Source organism: Sprattus sprattus (assembly GCF_963457725.1).
Source record: "Sprattus sprattus genome assembly, chromosome: 19".
In the NCBI taxonomy this organism is placed as follows: domain Eukaryota; kingdom Metazoa; phylum Chordata; class Actinopteri; order Clupeiformes; family Clupeidae; genus Sprattus; species Sprattus sprattus.
This window is the reverse complement of record NC_137917.1, coordinates 10,520,079-10,542,072: the sequence shown is the minus strand read 5'-3', so window position 1 is coordinate 10,542,072 and position 21,994 is coordinate 10,520,079. Positions and strand designations below refer to the sequence as shown.

The following is a 21,994-nucleotide window of genomic DNA, read 5'->3' as shown; positions in this document are numbered from 1 at the left end:
TCTACGTTCACGATTCGAGATGGATATGTTAGGAAACCAGTTAGGGCAGCTCTCCTCTTTGGTCTCAGCCAACCGGCGGAGGGCATGTGCGGCTAAGCTCTTCCTACTGTCAGCAGCACGCTTGTCAGTAATGTCTCGTGACATCACCAAGTTGTTAGCTGACTACACGCCGAATTACTGGCGAACGGAACCGAGCATGACACTGGAATAGTTTGTATCGTGGGCGTAGGCTAAAACGATCCACGACTTTCATTCAACATTTCCTTCCAGCACCATTGCATTGAGGGTCCATATGATGAAGTTTGCGCGCCCAAAAGGTGGGTGACCATCCAGTATCAGGGATAAAACAACGCGGCGTGACTTAAACTTGGTCTTCTGCTGCTGCTGTGTTGCCACAACTAATGATGCCACCACGCATAGAAGTGTTACCACGTGCTTATGGCTAAGCATTTACACTGGCTAATGTGCTCACGATAAACTAATGGTTGTGCATGTAGACATTAGTCCGCGAAACCGTTAGAGAAGATTGTTATACTCCGCTAGAATTCGTCAGCATCCGCTTTTGTGTTTACTTTTCTGAAGGGTCCCTCCCCCTCATTGATTCAGAATCCGCTCGGCTAACAATGGTTGTGTCAGCAACCAACGCCACATCTTCAGGATTATTTGATGGTAAATTGTAACCTGTTTAGGATACAGCCAAAAGTCTGTGCTACTCTAACACTCACCACACTGCACATTGCACATCCACATTGCACTCCTGCTTTGCATTTTGCACTCCACTTTCACTTTCCACTTGTATTGTATTGTGTTTTTTTGTTCTTATGTGTAGTACTTATTGTGTTTCTATGTGTAAAACGACTTGGCAATAAACACAATTCTGATTCTGAAACAGCCAGAAAAATAAGCAAAATTATGAATGTACGACTTCGTAGTAATCCAAAACGGAGGAAGGATGCAGCGTCATCTTTTGGGTTAAAACTGTTGGTTCGTTATGACGTTAATTCTACTGTGTCTTGTTTTAAACAAAGTTATCAAAGTAAAGTGCATAATTGAGAGGCTTTTCAACTCCGAAGCCCACGCAAAACCACCTGTTCATCATGAAAGGCAAAGCCCAGACTTCTGATTTTAACAGGTGTTTTATATAATTCGCTGTGTTAGATGTTACAGTCTTGTTTACTTGTGTTACATATGCAAGGAATTGGCGTTTGTTCATTTATTTATTTATTTATTTATTTATGTGTTGTAGCCGGTAATAAATAAAACTGGAATTGATCTATTGCCAAATGGTGTATTTTTGATTGGCCACGCCACATTTTCGGCTGGCATTTTATATCTATGCAATACACTGAATTAATCTTCATAAATTGTCACATTTATAATAAACTAGTCACATGGATCTCCTAGTTTTAAAATGTAGATTGCAGCTATAATTTTCCTTCAGTCACACTGCCTTTAGAGAAGACAATGCAAATCAAATGTTTTATACTGGTGGGAATCATATTTACTGTCATGTCATGTCTGACTTCTCTAGGCTGCAGAGGCCTCTTTCCCTGTCTGCCGCGGTGGGGCTGCCTAAGATTCAGTGTGTACACAGCCCTAACGCATGGTCTGCACCTCAGTGTAAAGGGGTTGGTCGGGTGTGTCTTGAGAAGCATGTCTGTTGCAAGATAGAAGAAATGACAGCTTCTTCAGTGTGTGAGTGGCAGGAACCACACCACAAATTGCCACAGCCCCATCGTCTTATAACACAAGGAATCCTTGCGGTTGCATCGCTTTTTCAAAGCACAAACTGGATGAACCCTGTGAACCAATTCATATAACTGTGAGCAGGCGATCTCCGTCTTGTCAGTGGTGCTCTATCACAGTAGATCCCCTGCTGCCACCACTGTCCAGATTCCCATACTACAGTATATTCACCTCTGTATATATGGGGTACATACATTGAGGACATAAAGCGTCAGATAAGGTAGGGCTTGTTTGATCTCTCTGTGTGTCACCTTTTGATGTCATCTGGCAATACGGAGAAAGAAAAACTGCAGCACCAGACACATCTTTCAATTTAGTAATGCGAAACATTGACTGTGGAAAACACACATATTTATTTATTTATTTTAATATCTAGATGTTGTTTGTGTCGCTGCAGACACCACCCACAGAGCAAGATCAAGTAGACACAGCAATAAATCTCGGCTGTCTCATTTTTGCTTTACCCCTCAACAGAAGTTAATATATCAGTGTCATTTGCTGTTTTTTACAGAGGCCTCCCAAGTCAAAATAGTTGGCTTCTTTACCCTGTGGGAGAAATTGACAATGCATTCCTTGTCCTATTTGGGTAGCGGCAGTCTGCTTTGCTCTCCTCAGAGACTTCACAGAAGCCCTGATTTATTTTTATGCGCGCACTTATCAAAAAACCATTAAAGCAGTTGCACAGTAAACTGGGGCGCTGTATTCCATTTTCGTAATGAAAGACATGGTAGGTCCTGAACACATGAAAGCACAGCACAATTAGGCCTGGGCTGTTTTGTTTATGTAGAGGCAGCTTGTGTGTTGCATATCAAAACCTTGCAAAGTGAACCTCAGTTTATGTAGATTGCATTTATATCAGATTACAGGAGTTTCAACTGTAATCTAACTATTTGCAAAATACTTGACCACTCACTGAACTTTTTACCTGTTGCTTTGTGGACTTGATGTTACCAGATTTGCATGGATCATGTAGTTAGACTGTCATTGACCAGACACACAAACACAAGCTTTAAATGCAGTAGTTAGTATGTTCACTCATCATCTGAGTAGCCATCATTGATTACCTTTAATTGATATGATAACATTCTATGTGTTCACAGAACTTGTGGTATCCTAAAACATTCAACACAGAGGAAAATATGTTTCAGATGCTTCAGTTTGTGTCACGATTTGATGATTTAGCACATAGCTTTAAACACCACGATTAAATCGTTTATTTGTGAAAAGGCTCCACTATTATGGTTCTGTAAGTCCAAACCTCCATGTCTCTTGACATCTTGCTTGTTTATGTTGGGTTTGCTGAAGTATGCCCAGTGCCCATGTTCTGTTTTCATTCTTCCGCCACAGCAAGCTGAAGAAGCTTAGTGAAGACAGCCTCACCAGGCAGCCGGAGGAAGTTTTTGACGTGCTGAAGAAGCTTGGGTCCGTTCGTTTGTTCGCTGGCTCGCACGCTGGTCGTATCCTCTTTCTGTCTGCCACTCCCCCTCACCCTCTGCTGTGTGTGGGCATCTCCCCTCATCTCATGGTGGGTGCGGCTCCTCGCTTTGTTTAGCGTAACGTCAGTCAGAGGAGCCCGCTGAACTGAAGGGGCACAACAGTAAGAATGTTGGCTGAGTGTTCCTCACGCTCACTCTCTGCCTCTTCATTCTTTTTTCTCACTCTCTCTCCCTTCCTTTCTCTCTCTCTCCCCTTCTCTCTCTCTCCCTCCTTAGATATGTTTTTTTTTGCCCTATTGTGTTCTTGACCTGCATTGAACGTGGCAAGTCATGTTGTCTAATTAACTTACACAGTTTTATGTGTTTAACTCCATTGTTGTTAATTTCTTTGGCTAAAGTAGGCTGCTGTCAAAACGTAATTGTCCGTATTATAGTAACAATGAAAGGAATGCTTAAATATGTTCTTCTCTTGTATTCAACCATAAATTGCTTGACTTCTTTATGGCCAGACGCTCCCCATTGTCCTAGTCTAGTTTTCTGCAACAAATGTTGTACATAAATTAAAGTAAGTGACAGTCTGAACAAAACAGTCTGGTATTGTCTGCCTCAGACTGTCACAGACCTCCTCCGCTCTTGTCGACTGTCATAGACCTCCTGCACTCCGCCTTATGGGTCAGCCGGCTGTTCCCCAGAACAGAGACTGTTTTTTGGGAGCATTTAATGGGCTCTGATTGCCCACTAGCTCCATTACTCTCTACCTGGGACCTGGGGAGCTACCTTTCTTTTTTTACATTAATCGTGGATCAGTAGCCCGCGTAGCTTCCTGCCGCAATCAACATCACGAGCAAACCACCGAAACTGATCCCAAGCCTGTGCCGTGCCTTGGGGTATATAAGGTAGTATTTACGCCCCCCCGCCCCCCACGCACACACACACATATATACACACACACACTCATTCTTCTGGGCCAGGGTGAGGTGGTGCATTCCAGCTTCATGGGTTGGGGTGGGCTGAGGGTGGTGGTGGGTGTGTGTGTAAGAAGTGGGGGGTTTGCGATCTCTTCCCCATCTGCGTCCGTCCGTGTTGCACGCTGCCGCCCTCTGTTCTGCTGCCATCTGTTTAACAGCGCCCAGCGCCTTCCCTCTGCGTGACCGGGCGCCCGCGCTCCCTGCCACGCCAGCACCGCCGCTCTCGCGCACCAAAGGCGCGTAAAAAGCCTGAGACTAAAGTGCCATGATATTGTACTCCTCCAGCCCATAAAACCCACAGTTAACGCAGCTCAACCCTCACGCCAGACTCCCATTCGCCGGCTGCTGCAAGGCTTCCTCCCCCCGAGCCCCCGGGGGGGGGCCCTTAGGTCTCTCTGGCATGCCATCTCCAGTCACTCAGCAGGCCTGGGTCAGCCACTCCAGATGAGAAAGAGAGAGGGGGAGGTCTATGACATGTTTCTCCATTCTTGTTGAATAAGAACTTTTAAATACCCTTTTTCTGGTTTTCTGGACTTTGACGGTGTGTGTGTGTGTGTGTGTGTGTGTGTGTGTGTGTGTGTGTGTGTGTGTGTGTGTGTGTGTGCCTCTGCTCAGGTCCTATGGGAGTGTTTATAAAGCCTTGCACAAGGAGTCGGGGCCAGGTGGTGGCCATAAAACAGGTGCCCGTGGAATCCAACCTGCAGGAAATAATCAAAGACATATCAATCATGCAACAGGTATCACGCACAGCTCGTAACACCCACCGTCCTGTTGGTTTCAGTTTGTGATCACACAAACACGTCATATATCTCTGCCATTTCATACTGAGGCGACTTTAACCTGAAGCTCCTGGAGCTCAAATGGTAGAACAAGATGATCACAACACCACCGTCAAGGGTTTGATTTGTTGGGGCGCAGACGTACAGATGAAATGAACGTCTTGTGCTGTTGACTTAATCAAATATCTGCAAAATAAATCGTATTTCTACGGTTATTTAAAATTATGATTTACATCTACTTTCATTTACAGTCCTGTGGTGAAATTGCTATGGCAGCTACTTCAAGCACACAGACCTGTGGATCGTGATGGAATACTGTGGGGCAGGCTCTGTGTCAGACCTTATCAGAGCACGTAACAAGACGGTAAGTCAGTTCCGTTTTCTTTACATCAATGCCTCCTATTTCTTCTGAAACTATGCTGAAGGATTTCAAAACTGTTTCATTCACATGACATATGTTTTATTCACGCTGTTACTCTGTAACATTGTTATAGACTTGTATTGTGTTCGCCGCTCAATCCAGCTGAAACAACTGACAGATATACTTTTCTGTTTGTGACTTGTACACTTGTACACTTGGTGTTGTTTCAAAAGAGTCTTAAGTGGAGTTTTGAAACCTTTTGTTCTGCTGGAGGGGAAATGATGAGGAGTGAAGAGTAGATTGGTGAGATTCTCCAGCTGTGAGTTCACACACGTGCGGCCCAGCACTCGCTAGCCGTGTTCATGGCGGGCCCTGCTTTTTAAAATGGAAAAAAAAGGGGAGAAAAAAAAACAGCATGGGCTCACAGGAAGTGCTATTTCTCCCCTTGACCCCAGTCCTTACTTCCTCCCTAGCTGCGATATTGGCAGAGAGGGCTCTATGAAACTGTCCCAAACCCATCTCTGCCTCGTAAAGCCAGCTCGGCCCAGCATAGTCTCTGGACCGTTATGAAAGCGGGAGGGAGGGTGGTGTGTGTGTGTGTGTGTGTGTGTGGGGGGGGGGGGGGGGGGGGGGGTTGGGGGGGTTTCAATCATTCATAACGAAATGTTTTTAAGGATTGAAGCAATCACACAGCTAGGAGAAAACATTTGCAGAACAGATTCATAGGGATAGGGATGAGGGCATTCTCCAGATTTGGGTTTGGCCCAGGGTGCTTTCTTTCTTTTTATTTTCTTCTCCTGAGGCTGGATGTGATCAGAGTAGTTGAGAGGGGGAACACTATAGTTAGAACCCCCCTTACCCCTACCACCACCCCTGCTGTTGCCCTACCCATGCCCCTTCGGTGGCTCTGCAAAAGCAGTTTTGTCTGAATAGTGAGTGGCTGTGCACCTCTGTCCCCCTAGTCCACTACACCACCTCCATCTCCACCCCTTCACCAGGCTCACCTCCAACTGTGAGCACAGTGGCCTTGTGACTGGAAGAGAATGTCAGACTTCTCATTGGGGGGGGGGGGGGGTTATGGACTGGTAAACCTTTCTTTCTTTCTCCCAGGCACCTGTTGCCCCCTCACCCCCACCCCCGTCTCCACGCTGCGGTGTTGTTAATAGGCTGACGAGAGACATAAACAGAGTAACGGGGCAGCGGCGGGGGCATAAATCCACTCAGGCACAGAATGTCCCGGGCGCTCTGTCAGAGGTGACGTTTTTAAAGGCTCCCGACGCTCCGCTCTGCTCTGTGCCTCTCCCGAGCTCCACCTCCCCCCCACCCACCCTCCCTGCACCTCACAGGCCCGGCCCGCTACCTGAGCATGGATGTAGCCCCCGCAGACCCAGCGCTGCTAATCCTAATGAGAGCCAGAGAGAGGCTACTGTTGCAGGAGGGGAGCTGAAAAGAGGCCACTGTGGGCCCGCTGCCCTAAGTAAGATACCTTCTGCTCACAGTAAACACTACACCACAACCAGAAGTCACAATAGGGTAGTAGATGTGACCGAAATCCTGATTTCCTGATTTAGGAAGTTAGAGCAAATTGAGGCTGGTGTTACAAATTCTTCAACTGACAAAAGTAATCGTAAGTTAACAGTAGAGCTGAATGTCCTGGAAATATATAAGTATGCAAGCTATATGTAAGTACATCTTCAAACACTAGCTGTTGACCATAGCTGTCACCAAAACTATAACATGACGACTCTTTCAGTAAACATTCTTTTTTAATACAGATGGTTATGCTAAATGAGGTGCTCATTCACAGAGAACGTTCCTCGGAAAAAACGTACCACTGCCTCTACCTCAGCAACTGCCATAGCCTCAGCTGGTGCTTTCATATTGCCAGGGAATTAATTATTGCACCTGCGAGACTCATTTTTGCCAATGTTTTGTGCTTCAAAGTGATTTTGTTGAGTCTTTCATTAGGGCCAGAGTTTTCCTAGTCGTCTCACCGCGAGCCCTGACAGCGAGAGGCGCATGAAATGCGCGTGGCCCCATCGAACGTGGGACTCAAAGTTTGTTTTTGTTTTTAGTTCAATGTTTCCACTTCCAATAAAAGCGGAGGGTCCAGTGAGTCAGAGCAGCCGTTTTTCTCAGCGCTCACTACTGTTACATATTTATTACCTCGCATTTGAACACCAGGATTAATCAGGGTCAGGCTGGCTCCGCTGGTCCTTTCTGTGGCCAGCAGGTGACTGACACTGTGGGAGAAAACTTGCCGTGCTCCTCTTTGGCTCCATCATGCTGGCTGGGGAAGGTGGAGAGGGTGGAGGTGGTGGAGAGGGTGGTGGTGGAAGTGGTGGTGTTGGGGTCTGAATATGACAGCACTTATCTTCCATTTACACTCTGGATGTATACATGAAAGAATTGGGCTCAGATGAAGCTCTGTGACATTTCATAACCAAAACACACCCGGTAATCCATGTGATTGAGCATAATTTCTTCCATTTCTTCCCCTCGTATTCCCTTCTTCCCTCTCGCTTTGTCTTTTTTTTCCCGTCTTTTTTTCTTTCTTTCTTTTCATGGCGTGCCAGATGTAGGAGAACTGTACAGAGGAGCGAGCAGGAAATGGTTTTCCACTCTTAAACACGAGAGCAGAGCCCAACACTGTTGGGAGAGAGACCTTGAATAATGAAATTCTTCTCTGGTTGGTTTGACTGACTCTCCTCTCAGTGTTGGGCTCTCGTCTGCCCCAACAGAATGTGCTGAGCTTGTTTCGGTAGTGTTGCAGGTCTTACGGCATTGACAGTTTGTTAGATACAGTAATAACAGAGAATTTCGGAAGTTGGATGCTAAAAATATCTTCAGTTTGTGGCTGGCATCCAAGTTTGTTTTTCCTCTGATGTTTTTTCCCCGCTCTAGCCTTTGAACATTTATAAATGGACTCCTGTGATTTTTGATAGTGCACTCCAGCAGACCTCCGAGTTAATGGAATACGCAGAGCCATGTTTCCTCACCGTTATTCAGTGTGTCTCTATGGCTGTGTGTGAACATGTTCATCCTCGCACTCTCACACATGAACATGAATGTTCTCACGAATGCACATATTCTTAATTCATATTCATATCCAAACCCTTTTCACTTATATACATACACATGCACACACAAACACAAACACACACAGTCTCACAGTCTCACAGCTGTCCACTGAGAGGTTTTCTCTTTGGAGATATAACATTCTCCTTCATCAGTCACTCGTAATAACTTCCTTTCCAGCTGACTTTGTCAGGTTCCTACTTGTATTTATAGGACACTTCTTCTCAGCTCGCTGCCTGGGAAAAATCGGATTTGCTTGAGTCACAAGCAATAACGTGCTTCTGAATACACTATTTACAGTCAACTCGCAGACAGGAAATATTGTTTTATAAACGTCTACTTAGTTTTGCAAACGTATTTGTGCTTTTAATATGGTTTTAAGCTGTTTACGACATTCGGGCGAGAGTGATATTATTGGCCATGGGAGTGCCTTGGGCGGCTGTGGATGTTGGCATGCGGGAAAGCCCTTTGCCAGAGCGGACCCTGGGAGGTCCAAATGACCTGTTTTACACCAACACCAGCGTGTTCTCATAAAAACAGGAGGGAAGTCGAGTCACGGCTGGAGCGTTTGTTTGAGGGAGATGGAAAAGTTCCGCATGCGAGCCTTACTGTAGCGCGCATAGCGTTTTTACAGGAGTGGAAATCTCTGATAGGTAGCTGCGTAAGTGACGGGCACAAGGGCGCAGGTAAAGAGCAACTCACTGCAGGGGGAAAACACTGGGTGTTCACCCTCTTTGTTTCTTTCTTTCCTTATTTCTCTTTCTCTCTCTCTCTCTCTCGGCATAGTGCTAGTCGTTAAGAGGCAACCCTCAGGTCTGTATACCATAGAGAGCGAGAGAGGGTGGTCCTACCGGGGTGCCAAGGGCAGATTTTTAGTGTCTTGACGTCGGTCGGAGATTTGTAGATTTACCATTACGTTGACATACTGTAGACGTCCAGAAGATGGATACAGGAGCGTGTGCCAGGATACGGCTTTATTCTGCTCAAGGAGCCCCTAAGGTCACCTCTGCAGAACATAAACCCAGGGAAAGTATTTTTCTGGATGTACCAAGCATTTATTAAACACCTTGGAGGGGCCCTGAAGTTGGTGCGGGTCTACCGCATCCAACTTAATACTTTTCCGAGATTAACTTTTAGATGTATTTATGTCAAGCCACAAAATTGAGATGAAGTTCAAAGGTTCCAATTCAATATAGATGTGAAGCTGGAAGTCAGGAGGTTACGTGCTGGTCATTTCAAGGGAGCCAGACCATGCACATATTTCAGAAACGGTGTCATATCATCCCCCCCCCCCTGCCCCGCCATCCTTCCAGTATCTGCTCTATCTGGGCTTCTCTCATGCTGGGATTGGGGGATTGGACGGGATCTTTTTTCAGAAGAAGTAATATTTTTTGGCAATATGGTTTTGATTTGATGGTACAAGCGAGAGTAGCTTATAAATGGAGGGGAGGTATTGATTTCACATGTGGAAGAGTGGACTCCTCGCCGGGAGAGAGACGGCTGCTAGGAGAGGCGGCCCAGCACGCCCGGGATGTGCCGGCGTTTTCTGCTGCGCCGAGCCCCAAGCCCACTCCGTACCGCAGGTTGGGGAGCCGTTAAAACCGGCCGTAAAAGTTCCACATCCACAATTATTCGGACTTCAAGATTTATAAATCTCTCCTAATGCTGTGGTGGATGTGTTTCTGGTCGAAACGGCGAAATTGATTGCTTGCCCCCTCAGTAACTGCACACTTGATGATTATAAATGAACTCGTAAATAAAAGGCAGTGGACTTTTACAGATTCTGGCACAGTAGACCTGGTAGTTCTGCCTGACCTAGACGGGTCAATGCTAAACAGATTTTAAGCGTGGACTGCATTCTGGTGTGAAGGATACTCAAAGAGAGTTACCTTCAGAGAGCCCATGCTTATTGTCAGCGGTACACAGATGCCATACGTCCTGCGATACAGAGGACACCGGGGTGACTAACAGGGTAGTGCTTGTGGATGCCGTCACTCCAAGAGAGCGTTAGAGTGGTTTAGGATTCACAGAGTGGGTGCAGTCTGCCCCGGGAACTGGAAATGTTTACTGTCCGCACGGCTAATTTGTGTGTTTTTATTTGCAGTGGTGTTTCTGAGATGGGAGGGAGTGACCGCAGGGAGGAAACAGGAACGAAAAAAAAAAAAAAAAATGCACTCCAGCACTGAAGTAGTGCAGTACACTAATAGGCTCCAGAACAGCAGCTGGGTACCAGCCATAGGCTTACAGGGCATCTCTGGGTTTGGTTTTTACGTGCACACACTGTTTAAAAAAGGTGCTTCTTCTCTTACAACAGGACCCTCAAAGCTAGTACATAGAACCAGTGTATAGATTAGGTATCCTTAGATAGAACTCAAAGGCCTCTGAAAAGGATCCTAGGTAGCACCTTGTTGAGTTCTGTTTAGAACTTGACAGTGTTCTTCATTGAATCGCTCAGTTCTCGTATGAGCATACACCACAGAACTCTATAAGGGTCTGGATAGAACCTGTAGAACACACTTCCTTATTCCATTAGTCATTAAGCAATACGTCAAGATGCCATTAACCGCTGCATAGGACTGTCCAGTTCACACTTTGGTGGCCAGTGAATCCTGGTCACCTGTTTCAGTTGGTTGGAGTATGTGATGATGATGATGTGTGTTGAGTGTTTGTGTGTGTGTTTGAGACAGAGGGTGTGTTTGTGTGTGTGTGTGTGTGTGTGTGTGTGTGTGTGTGTGTGTGTGTGTGTGTGTGTGTGTGTGGTGTGTGTGTGTGTGTGTGTGTGTGTGTGTGTGTGTGTGTGTGTGTGTGTGTGTGTGTGCGCATGTGTGTGTGTGCGTGCGTGTGTGTACACATGCCTCACTGCATGATGTAAGTCTGGTGTTGGTTGATCTCAGTTGCCACAACGTTGTGGAAAGTACTCACAAGATCTCAGAGCAGATGTTCCTCCAGTTGTTTATTCCAGATATTTATGACATTAAGTCAGACAGGGGGCGCAGAAGCCCACCCTTATATTCATTTGATTGCTTATATCCGCTCTCCTTTGCAATCTTCAGCAATTTGTTTGGCCATACCACATACCAGTGTACTATCCCACATCTCCTTTTTTCTTCTGTGTGTCTCTTCCACTTCATCTCAATCTCCTGTCCTTTTCTTTTTTCCCCCTTTCTCTTAGTTTTTTTTCCCCTTCTTTGGATAGAATCACATTCATGCTCTCACTCGCTCGCGAATCCAACATACGGCATTTTGGTGACCCCGATCAGGGGTCAGACTGCAGTGCGGTCACCTGGGGCGCGCGGACGAGCGCGGGGGGAGCCCTAAAAAGCCCTAAGACCGGGAGCCCTCACGCATGTGCACACCGGCTTTTTAACGAGTGATGTCACCAAGTCGTAAAAAGATACGGTTCTCGGTGGTGCCGTCCCTTTGTTTCTGTTTGAGAAAATAAACAAGGCTAAGTGCACTGGGAAGGGCTGGGGGGGTTGGGTGCGGGGTGGAGCGACGGAGAAAGGGATGCTGGGATTGCTGAGCAGACCCGTGGCCCAAGTGGACTGTGGGGATCAGTAACAATCCAGGTGCTGCTCCACTCAGGCCCCAGACACTGCTGGCAAGGGTGTGTGTGTGTGTGTGTGTGTGTGTGTGTGTGTGTGTGTGTGTTGTTGAGGGAGAGAGACAGACAGAGGAAGGTATGTACTATTGTATTAAGGGGGTGTAAATTAATGTACAAAGTTGTATAATGGGTGTGTGTACATACATTCATACATGCAGTATAGATTTTGGTATCAATATCTGTAGGCATCCATACAGATGTACTTCATTGACATGTATGTACAGATATACACTCATAAACATGTACCTGTCTGTCTATCTGTGTGTGTATGTGGCTGTCTGTGTATCTGTGTGTGTGTGTGTGTCTTTGTCTGTGTGTGTGTGTGAGGAAGAATGACCGAGGGAAAAAGGGAGCAAGTGCTGTAAATCTCCAGCCTGTGTGTTTAGAGCCTCCATCGAAACGAAAACAGTGAGTGTTAGTGATCCGTGGGGACCGAAGCTTAACATGTGTGTATGCGTGTCTGCTGTGGCCTGGGAAAACCAGAGTGACTGAATCATCTGGCCTCCACTGGATCTGCGCTCCGAATGACCTCTTCTCTTCTCTTCCTCAACCCCCCCTTTCTGGAGTTTTTATTCTCCTCAATGGACTGGATTACTTTTAAATCGTTATTATGTTATCTCTTGAATTCAGTTCTCTCCTCATACGCAGGTTCAGGGTTCAGTCTAGGTGACAAGATAATCTATGTATAAGCACAGGTGCTCATATTTATATATAGTCTGTGTGTGTGTGTGTGTGTGTGTCTGTGTCTGTGTGTGTGTATGTGTGTGTGTGTTTGGGTCACTTGTAAATTGGACATTTTATTTTCATGAAAAAAAACCATAAACATACATATAATGAGTTTGAATAGGACATTTAGTAATGAATAGTAATAATAGAAGTATAATCATGGTTAGAAATGATGATTTTTCATTGAAATAATAATGGTGTCCTTCAAACAATCCTTGCATTTCTTTAAAAAATAATGACATTTCTAAGTGACCCCAAACATTCAAACATATAAATATATATGTATATGTAGATTCAGGCTAACAACGTTTACATATATAATGTAATATACATATACATATACATATACTTATATATAATATAATATATGTGTGTGTGTGTGTGTGTCTGCACTGGCGGAGTAGTGTTCAGTGTCTGATGTGTGTGTACTCTGAGCAGTGGGAAGCCCGGAGCTGTGGTCTGGCCTGTGGGCGGTCAGGCTGGTCCATCCAGGGCTGCGGGTCAGTGGCCATCTCCAGTTAGCCCCAGTGGGCACCTAACAGAGCCCAGCATTTTCCACAGAAGTAGCATTCATCTGGAGGGGCCTCGGGTGCCTCCCACCCCACCCCCTTCTCCTCCTCTCCTCCCCTACTCTCCTCCCGGTCCGAGCCGGTTCCCCCTGGCCGGGACTTTTATTGGCGTTTCATGGGGCCCCACAGAACTTGGCCGGGGCCCGGCTCTCCCCGGCACTTTTCCCACTAATGAAGTGCACATTCTGCCGGAGCGCTCGGCTTGGCTTGGCCCGGCCCGGCCCCTGCGCCGCAGATAGGCCTTAATGGGAATTCCCCCTCCTTCCCCGGCACTGCCACTTGCCACTGACTCATGTCCTGGACCAGGCCCCTTTCTCAAGCTCTCGGCAGGCCGACAGGCCAACAGACCGACCGACACACCGACCTGAAAGTGTTTCACACTTCCACACAGAATCATACATTATGGATGGAAGTGGTGGTGGTGGTGGTGGGGTGTGGTACAGAAAATCTTGTGAATTTGTTTAATGTGGTCAGTGAGTGTGTCATTTGTTGTGTGTCACCTCTATGTACAGCATAACTGAAACGTGTAGTAATTCTTCACTGTGAAATAAAAAGGCTTGTTTTTTTTACTTGTTGTTGTCACGACTACAATGATATAGCCCATTGGTTAATACATTGTGCATGTCCAAATTGCAAAAATAGTGCTGCCTGCTGACAGGGTAGATCACAGTAACAAATGTGTATGTGCTTGTGTGTGTGTGTGAGTGTGTGCTTGTGTGCGTGCTTGTGTGTGTGTGTGCTTGTGTGCGTGCTTGTGTGTGAGTTGATGCATGTGTGTCCAAAGAACATCACACAGACCACTATACTAAGCCCAGGGAAGATTCACCATGAATGATACTTTGGAACACTTGAATCACAGGAGAATTTACCGCTCTTTTGTATTTCTGTCTGTTTCTCTTTCTCTCTCTCTCTCTCTCTCTCTCTCTCTCTCTCACACACACACACACCACACACACCACACACACACACACACACACACACACACACACACACACACACACACACACACACACACACACACACACACACACACACACACACACACACACACACACACACACACACTCTCTCTCTGTCCCTCTCTCTCTGTTTGTCTTGCACAGCTCAGTGAGGATGAGATAGCCACAATCCTCAAATCAACCCTGAAAGGCCTGGAGTATCTGCATTTTATGAGGAAGATCCACAGGGACATAAAAGCTGGGAATATTCTCCTCAACACTGAAGGTCATGCGAAACTGGCCGACTTCGGAGTGGCTGGACAACTGACGGTGAGTTGGATATTTCTGGAGTCTGACTAGTGTTTGGAAGACTGCGGACAAACCTGCAGGTTGTGTGTGTGGCCTCCACACACTCAGGAGGTCTGATAAAGACAGCCCACCCCCCCGTCTTTACATAGTTCTGTTAAATTATTGAAAGGCTCAGCCGTTCAGGACACATTCAGCCTAAGCCAAGACGGCGAGCTGAAATGTGTGTGTTGGCAAGGGGAAGTTGTAAATAGGTGTCTGTTCTTATCTTCCCTGTCTCTTATGCTGAACGGGGGAAAGGAGCCTCCCGGCGGCTTGATTAGGGAAAACTGCAAACAGCTCACCTCAGGAGGCAGAAACTTGGAAGACTTGCGCCTTAGCTCCAGGAGCGATCCGTGACTTTGGTTGTGAGTCAGCCTTCCCACCCCTTTGAGGTAGAAGTCATGGCCGACACGCACGCACACACACACACACACACACACACACACACACACACACACACACACACTCACATATTCACTCACTGCTGCTAGGCTGTTTTGTCTAATTCTGCTACTGTTAAATACACTTTATTTCTGTTCGTTAAAGCCCTTCTGAACTCCCCATGTGTTTTACTCATTATTGAAGGCCTTTGGGAAGGACTTCATTTGATTATTCAGATCGTTCTAGTTGTGGATTTCATCACTACAGCACTTTATTTTGTTGAGCTAAGAAGCCTCAAATCTCACTGTGCATCTCTTGAGAGATGCTGTGCTTTCATTGGGAAGGCAGCTACTCCATTTTCTTTAATGCTGCAAGTAATGAGAGACTCTCATTTCTGCAGGTAAAGCCACCGCACCTTAGCACAGAACTGACCTGTCAGAGGAACGTGGGTGAGGTTTGCTTAAGTTAATAATTAGCATTTTCAGAGAATCTAGCTATTTATAAGAGTGTGCAAAAGACAGACATTGATTTGGCCTTATTTGTTAGGTGAAAACACTACATCAGGCTGTGTGTCACCAAACAAAAAGAGACAAAGTATTTATAGAAGTGGAGAAAATACCTTTAATGTCTTTCAAACACAAGTTTCGGTTTACTTTAAATTGCATGTGAGAAGTGAGCAAGTCTCTCTCTCTCTCTCTCTCTCTCTCTTTCTCTCTCCTGGGCTCCCATGCTGTGCTGTCACAGTGCGAGAAAGGGTTTGGATTCCTAAACTCTTCTGCAGCGTTTAGAAGCTGGCCGTGATCTCCTCTCATTACATCTCTACGGCCGCCTCGCTCTCATGCAGTGTTTCTGTAAATCACAGCTTAATTGACTCTAACTGAGTACAACTGGGTTTTGGCATGTAAACCTGTATACACAAATATACACACAAACACACACACACACACACACACACACACAACAACACTCACTCACTCACTTACTCACTTACTCACTTACTCACTCACTCTCACCCCCACACACACACAAACACACACACACACACACACACACACACACACACACACACACACACACACACACACACTCACACACACACACACTCACACACAGGACCTGTGTATAATCAGCGAATGAAGTTTAGGTGCCCTGAGGATGGGGCCTGGCCCAAAACAGCTGCACTTACCCCTGTGGCGCTGCAGGGTGGTCCATCACTCGTCCGTCCGTTCATTTGTTCGTTCGTGCGCTCGCCTGCCTGACCAGTCTCACTCCATAAGCTCCCCATTATCCTACCTGGCTGCGTCGTTTTACGTTTTGGACGCAGCGTTCCTGCTAAGCACTTGATGATTTAAAGAGACCCATAAAAGCTGCGGGACCATGGCCCCTCGGAACCTGCACAGGCTCGAAGCGTTTGGGACTGCATGCGGAGTGTGTGTGTGTGTGTGTGTGTGTGTGTGTGTTTGAGACTGCGTGGGGATTGAGTGTGTGTGTGTTTGGGACTGCATGGGGAGTGTGTGTGTGTGTGTTTGGGGGGTTGGTGTCAGAGTTTCAATTTAGGGTGGCTGGAATATATAAAGTTCAATAAAGCATTTTTGAGCCATGAGTTTAACATAACACAGAGATCGTTTAGGGGAGGAGGTGAGGCAGAAAGACAGATTTTGCCCCTTCTCATTTCGCCGTTTGACGTTTTCGCCTGGCCGCCAGAGGATCTGTGAAGTTAATCACGGTCTCTGTGCGTCAGGGATACATTGGAAAGCGAAAGCAGGCTCGCATACAGCATCTGTTATAGGCTGGAATGCTGATCTGTTTCACAGCCTGAAACATGTTTGGCTCTTATCAACGGCTTAATCTTCTCCCCCTATTCTGCTCTGGCCTCGTCATGCAGACACAGGACCCATCCAGTGTCACCCTTCTTTTACATACTGATGAGCTACTGACCGCCTTTGCACCATGTCCCTAATGCCCCGCTCCTGGTCTTTCTCTATCCCTAGGACACGATGGCCAAGAGGAACATCCATCCTCTTGCAACGCCATTCTGGATGGCCCCGGAAGTGATCCAGGAGATCGGGTATAACTGAGTGGCAGACATCTGGTCTTTGGTCATCACCTCTATAGAAATGGCACAGGGCAAGCAGCTCTCTCTCTCTCTCTCTCTCTCACACACATGCACACACTCACACACACACACACACACATTAATAACACAGTGGGACATGAGGTGCACTTGAAAGTCAGAACCAATCAGTTGCACACAAGCACTCATTCTTCTGTAAACCCCACAGACAGTTGAAGAAGGCCCTCTCCTCTCCTCCTCCATTCTCTGGCCGCATCCGAGGCTCAAACCACATTGTGCATTAATCATCCCCACCATGCAACTACAAACAAATTTGTTCATGAGAAAGCTTGAAGCCGTGAGGTGTGCTTTCCAAATAATACGAGCTGAATTATCTAAGCTTGTGTTTTTTCTTACACAAACTAAGGAGCTGGAGCAGAGAGAGTCATAGCGTGATTAGACTCAGACTTTGAAGTCCTACCAACAAATGAAGTGTAGGAAAAAGCTGGGTCACAAAGATCGACTGAAGGATTGCCACTGGTACATTAATACCAGTGAAGTTTAAATATGTGATGCTCTCCATGTATAATGACTGGAAAAGAGATAGGATACCTCAACAGTACCAGGACCCTATGTTGCTCCTGTGCGGCTGAGAATAGTTTTGTGTGTGTGTGTGTGTGTATGTGTGTGTGTTTGTTTTAATCATATTACACTAATTAAACAGGTCTCGTGTGTGTTTTTGATGAATGCAATTTGCTGCTATGCTCTGCCTTGTCTGGGTGGTGTGCTTGGCCTGTTGTAAGTTTATTTGCCAAATCAACTGAAAAAATTGAGAAATCTAATCAAAAACACTGCCCTGGCAGCGACCGCGCATACCGGTGGTTGTCTCGAGAATGAGGCTCCTTTAATGTGGTGATTGCATGGTTGAAGTTGAAATTTTAGTTTCCATAAAAAAGCCACAAGCTTTTCCGCTGTGTTTTTTTTTCTTCAATTCTATTACCATTTGCTTCCTCCTCCTCGTCGGTTATCAGCTTTTGCTTTCTCAGGACATTCTCACCATTTTTTAGAATCTAAGTGTTGTGAACCTTCTGCCCACTCAACCTGTAAACTCATGACTGAAGTTCAGTCTGATGCTGTTACGTCTCATATGTTTAGAAGCAGGTTTCCCAGTGCCAGATGTAATAACAGTACTTCAAGGATGACATGGATTAAAGTGGTAGTATTGGCAGGAAAAATACAAAGAACATCATATAAGCACTGAATATAGAAAATGAACTGCCTCATGCTTATTGATGCTGTTCATCAGTGTCGTGAGAAGAGATCGGGGGCAGGAGCGCGTTAGCATAATTAAATTCAGGCTTCTGTGTAAGTCAGAGACATGGAATCTCATTTGGAAAAAGAAATTCTGCACGTCTTAATTGTCATCAGTTCCCAGCAAAGTAATCTGCCTCGCCCTAATGTCTATACACACACACACCGCACTATACCACACATATGCAGATACAAAGTTTGATCATATTAACTTCAGTTCATATATTACTACATTCACTACATGTAGCTGTGTTTTTACCCTAGTAATGTGTGTCAGTGTGGGCCTGGCCCGAGCAAATTCCTTTTTTTTTTGTGATTCAGGAATCCATCCTGGAATAGAGCATGTATCAATTGCAGTTAGCCGCAGGGTATGTTGGCTGGCCCACAAAGGCCCAGCTCTGCCAGTAGGTTGTTTCCTGGTCTGCTACACTTATTTTTAATACACATATTACATGACTTTCTTCTCGCAAGGTTTCAGAGGGGAGGAAATAGCAGATTGAATGTAAACAAGATTAGCTTCCCACTCGCTTGGCTCCGCGCGCCACGTAGCCAGCTGCTGCTCCGTTCGCTGCCGTAAATCTCTCTACCTCACCCCATGCCTGTCGTGGAACCCCCCCCCCCCCCCCCCCCAAAAAAAAACGCACACACATACGCACACACACACACACACACACACACACACACACACACACACACACACACACACTCTCACTCACCGGAGCTCAAATGAGTTGTCAACTGACATCCTGTCACTAACTGGCCCGCGAAAGTGGTCCGCCACACGTAGGGTTGAGAGATGATTAGCCCAGTGGAGCCAAGCCTCGTCGGTGCGTTGTGTCAATCACCTACCGGCGTAGAGGATTTATTTCCCTCTCAGGCTCACAGGGGTATTATGACTTCTGTACGCCATGTGTACTTCTGGTTCACGTTTTAAAAGCCGTCCTGTCGCCCCTACCGGGCCGATTTAGTGACGGCATACATAAACAGTTTAATACCGTCTCCAAGCGCTCTTTTATTTTTTCTCCACACCTATCTGCCAAAGCACACAAGCTCAGGATTCGAACCCTTGAACATGGATCCACGGAGGTGGAGGTTGAGGACGAGGAACATGTTTTTGCCGAGGCTTTGCTAGACATCTTGGCTAATGTGGACTAATGTCATTGTCTGCTTGTGTTCTGCAAGGTATGAAATCACCGCAGGGAGTTCCTTTGAAGCAGCAGAGCCTGCAGCTCACTGCTGATGTTGCAATTCGGGAAACTTTTATTCACCAGACAGAATCCGGCAATGCCTTTGATCTTCTGCAGCGTCAGCATCCCCTCATTCTACGAGCGCCGGTTTCCGTCCCATCCTCGCCCATTCTCGCGCTGTAAAAAGAGTGAGGACAGTGTTAAGAACTTGTGGTTTTTGCAGTCATGTGGGACAGCGCATCAGATTTTCCCAGCCTATCTTTGTAGAGTGCTGTTGATGCAATTTTAGTTTTTTAAACCAATTTAAACAGTGTTTGTTCGAGATGAGGCGAAGAACTGCGTAAGCTAGTCCAGATTTCCGAGGGTGTTGTGTCACTGATATAAGCCTTATGGAAAGTGAAGCCCAGTCTTGCATGCATGCCTCCTCGTTCCCCCCCCCCCCCCCCCCCCCCTGCAACTGCTCCTGCTGCTGTTACTGCTGCTCCCTCAAGGTCTACATCATCCATCCCCCAAACTGTCCATCCCCCAGCCACCCCCCCCCCAGCCTCCATCCCCACCCCTTAGGTATCTATGTGGGTGTCCCAGCCGGAATTCAAGTAGCACTCCGCTTCGCCCACACCGCACTTCCCATTTAGAAGGGATTCATTTCAGGCTAATTCGGATAACATGGGTGGAAACGGTGACCTTGGTATTCCTAAACAAGGTTTCAATTAACTGGCAATAAGGACAGATCCACCAGTGGAGGAAATGCAAAACATGCCTCAGTTGATGGTTGGCTCAGCTCTCCCTGATTAATCATTCTCAGAGTAAGGAGTCGGTCTGGTAAAATAATTAGAATGAAAAACACCCTGAACGTCTTTTTTTTTCCCTTCTCTCGTTTTTTTTCCTTTCTTCCACAGCCTTCTCAGAGCTCTGGATGTGACTCTATTGAAGTCTTTGAGTACTTGTATATTTTTGCAGGGTAATTTGAAATGTTTTCTTGTGTGCTGTGAACCCTGTGGAAAGTATGTTCTCCTTTGTTGCTTCATAGCAGAGGCATTGAGTCACAACCGCAGCCTTCTCTATCAGCGTGCATTTGCTCCGTAAATAAAGCACTTGTCTAATCCCAGGCTTATGTATCGATGATGTATTTTAATAATTGCTCTATGCTTTTATTTATCTCTCTCACACTTCAGATGGCCTGGGAGGTGTTACCTCACAACTCTCTCAACACTCCGGGGCCTTGCACTGTGTGCAGAAACACGTCAGTGTATGTTTAAAAGGTATTAATCTTATTAGACTAGTTTAGGTTTATGAACTGCGATGACGCGCCTGTCCTATGAACCTTACGAGAGCCTGCAGTACCTCGTTTGGAAACTCGAGGCTTAACTTTATTTCCAAACTTAATTTATCAAACTCTATCTCTATCTCTATCTCTATATCTCTTTGTCCCGAATGGTAACGAAGGCCTAGAAAGCACCCGGTTCTGGAATGGACCAGCTCCGGTTCCAGACCCACTGCATAATCAGTTGCCGTTCTTGTTTCATTCTGGACCACACTCAAAGTCAGCTCCAGAAGTGTCATCAGAAGAGGGTCACACACTGGCTTTGTCAGACCGACGGCACCCAAGGTCCAGATGTTTAACGCCAGTGTGTTCAGTGTAGTATGCAAATGCGTTACCTCTTTTAGCACCGCTACGCTCCATTTATTGCACTGTTCACCACTGCTTACACAAAATCAGTAACAATTAACATGCAGCGTGAAACTCACAACCACAGCAGCAATCAGTTCAGGTTATTATATGTGCTATTTCATTAAGGAGGCATGTACTGTAGCATATGTTTTGTCCTATATGCAAGGCGATGCTGTGCGGCACCCCTGGGCCAAAGGCGTATCCACCCTGACCATACACAGCAGCTGTGTCTCGTGCATTGGGTCATCTGGACATCGTGGAAGGCACGCTGACCTGTGTTTAATTAGCCTAAATGCTAACATGAAGCGGGGGAACATACTGGTCTGTTCCTTGCACAGGAAAGAAGAAGTGGGGTGAAATGGTTCGATCTGATAAAAAAAAAATCCCTGAAACCTGAGATCCGTGTTGGTGGACACCATGTTTTATTGGCGTGTCACCAATCTGAGGTTGTCTTTTTTTGATGTATTTATTTATCTATTTGTATTCCCTTTTTTTCTCTTGTTGTCTTGTGTCCTCTTTTCCTATTCTTTCTCAGCACCTGGTCTCCACCCCCTGGAGCCTATACACTGATCAGCAATGGGAAGAATTCCTCCTCTGCAAGTGTTTAGCCCGGTCTGCAGCGCTTTGAAGAGTGGTCATGGACTGGCCGGCGCTTTGTTGTTCTTAAAGGCGAGCTTCATTAAATCATCAACTCCGTCCTTGCCTCCGTCCTCATCATTATCCCCCCCCCCCCCCCCCCCCCTCTCTGAATTTGAGCGCGCTCGGCTCGCTGGAGGAAGTCGTGTTCTGCCCCGCTGAGGTTGTCATGGGGTTTGGCCTTGTTTGCACAGCTTCCTA

General features: G+C 46.3%; 1 pseudogene across 1 annotated transcript; it reads left to right on the top strand.

Moving 5' to 3' along the window:
- Positions 1-3,052: 3,052 nt before the first annotated feature.
- On the top strand, positions 3,053-19,453 carry LOC308380125 (serine/threonine-protein kinase 3-like; annotated as a pseudogene). The gene is made up of 6 exons: positions 3,053-3,180; positions 4,766-4,934; positions 5,181-5,293; positions 14,371-14,535; positions 16,926-17,061; positions 19,341-19,453. The product of its transcript is annotated as a serine/threonine-protein kinase 3-like (transcript).
- The last annotated feature ends 2,541 nt before the right edge of the window (positions 19,454-21,994 follow it).